Below are 2501 nucleotides of genomic sequence, written 5' to 3'. Positions count from 1 at the left end.
TTATAGGAAACATTATAATCCTCTGTACAATACTTGAAATAGCTGCCATTGTATCATATTATGGTAATCTTTAATCCTCCACAATCGTTGGTCCCCTCTTTTCAATAAAATTTAATTAAATTAGCAAATTAATTTATGTAGGTCTAAAATATAAGACACCAGGTACCTACAGTTTACCTTTTTTTTTTCTCTAATCTTAAACACCCAAAATTTTGAAAAAGTACAAAAATTACTGCAAATAAATTAACACTTAATATTTTAGGAATTTACTTCCCATAAAATTTCTCAATCAATTTAATATGAAAACTCAAATGAGAAAGAACTCTTGGATTGGTTCACAAATGTTTTATTGAAGAAACTGTACAAATAAGTTTTTCTCATCTGAAGTTTCATCTTAAATTAATCAATATGGTTCACCAAGAGCTAACAGCTTAATTTTTGAACATTTCCCAATTAACATCTTAATTGATTTAATTACTTAGTAATTTGTTACGTTTCAGGGAAATAACGAAACAATATATCCTTCAGGTCAAGACTGCATTAGGTAATCATATTTTTAGACATCATGCTAACAAAAAACAAACAATAAAAAATTTTTCTTGCAGAAAAACATTTTTAGAATCTCCCTATACAGATCCTCAGTGGTACGGAATATATATAGCGTTTTTGTTGGCCATATGGGTAGCTGTATCGATTTTGTAAGTTTAAAACAAAACTCTATTTTATTTTAATTTAATATTTATTTTATTACCTATTCAGGCTATGTCGAAGAACAAGAGCTTTCGTAACGTCACTTATTCTACTTGTTCTTATCATCATCGGTTGTTTTATTGCCTTAGCAGTGAAAGCAGTCGACGAAGACTTTAAATATTCTGGCCTCGAAAAACTTCTTACAAATGTTGATTGGTCACTTTTAGCTACAGCAAATGTAAGTACAAGTTTTTGGCAAAGCATGGGATGATAAAGTACTTTCTTAATCGTGTAATAGTCATGGGCGTAACTAAAGGAAGACATATAGGGCACATACCCCTTCACACGCTTCGCCGTAAATGGTTAATGAATTTTGATTTTTTTTTTAAAATATACATTAGAATTTTTATTTTCGACATAAACGAGCTGACAGTTTCTGCTGGTGGAACACTAAGAGGGCCATTTAATAAAAATTTGAAAATTAAAACTTAAAAAAAATTGCACCATATACATCTAATTAAAGGAATGGAATTTAATGTTACGAAATTAATGATAAAAGTATTATTTTATTTGTTTTTGTGTTGGAGCTATAGACATGCGTCAATTTAGCACAGATCTTTACAAAAAGGCTACAATTACGTCACTATTATTTGTTTATTCCTTTTGAGCGATTTTGTTTTGAACAAAATGGTGCTTATTATCTTTTTTCCTTTTTATGTGACTCATGGAACAGTTTGAAATAAAAAGAATTCTGTTAACATTTAATATTATCTGAATAAATTGCATTGGATCTACAAATGTATGATCTATGTGTAGATATAATTAAAAATTACAAGAATTTAATGAAATTATAAATTCGTAAACTTATTTCTTGTCTCTATGTACCATGTACCAGTTATCACTTTGAAAGTTTTACATTTATAGTTTGTAAAGTTATTAATAATTATTTTTCTTTTCAGGTGTAACATACATTAAGTTTATCGTGCTGTGCCTTCTTAGTTTATACTATCCCCTGTACATAGGATTATTTTTATTCTACTTAATTTGGTTTTCAACGCAAGGAGCTCCTCCATTTAACGAATGCCCTGGAATCCTTTCGGTAAGAAAACCATTTTTGATAAAAATATTTCACTTATTTATTTAACGTCATTTTTATCATCAATAGATTAGCTTTTAAAAAAAAATACATTAATTATAAAAAAATAGACGCTTAGATAGAGATAAAAGGGATATTTGGGTAACTAATAACGAATACTTGGAATCGAATGGATCTACAAAATTGCCTTGAATAAAAAAGGATAGAAGTAAAAGTAGATGCGCGAGTATTTTTCAATTACTGTTGACGTTGCATTTCCGGTAATAATTGCCATTTACAACTTCCGTTGCATGCTGTTACGAAGGCACCAAAAAAAGTAGTATCTTCAAATCGGTGTAGTTTGTATTCGTTTCACACATTTAGCTGTAAAACGAATTATTTCGCTTTTTTTCACTTTGCTTTAAAGGATTGACCAGGAATATGACATAAATTAAAAGAAATTATAGGGAAAGTTTTAGCCTTAAAGTGGCGTTACTAATTATAGGCAGGCAACTGAATACGTGAACTGACAAGATGATCAATTTACAGTCGAGTGCTTAATCCAAGTAATCAATTTTTGCTCTGACCGGATGTATGTATAAGCCAAATTCGTAAATTGAATTTAATGAATTGATTATTGCCATTAAGAAAATACGATACCATAGACATACGGCTTTTACGGAGTAATAATATTGTGTAAAGAGATAGAATGAATGAATTTTTGTATCAATTTATT

General features: G+C 29.1%; 1 long non-coding RNA gene across 1 annotated transcript; it reads left to right on the top strand.

The window, feature by feature from the left end:
• The first annotated feature begins 126 nt into the window (after nucleotides 1–126).
• On the top strand, nucleotides 127–1121 carry LOC108743906. Its single transcript, XR_001938884.2, has 3 exons — nucleotides 127–544; nucleotides 606–698; nucleotides 760–1121. It is a non-coding gene; the product is annotated as an uncharacterized LOC108743906 (long non-coding RNA).
• Nucleotides 1122–2501: the final 1380 nt, after the last annotated feature.

Source organism: Agrilus planipennis, unplaced genomic scaffold, assembly GCF_000699045.2.
Source record: "Agrilus planipennis isolate EAB-ADULT unplaced genomic scaffold, Apla_2.0 scaffold2616, whole genome shotgun sequence".
Classification (NCBI taxonomy): domain Eukaryota; kingdom Metazoa; phylum Arthropoda; class Insecta; order Coleoptera; family Buprestidae; genus Agrilus; species Agrilus planipennis.
This window is presented reverse-complemented; position numbering and strand designations above follow the sequence as displayed.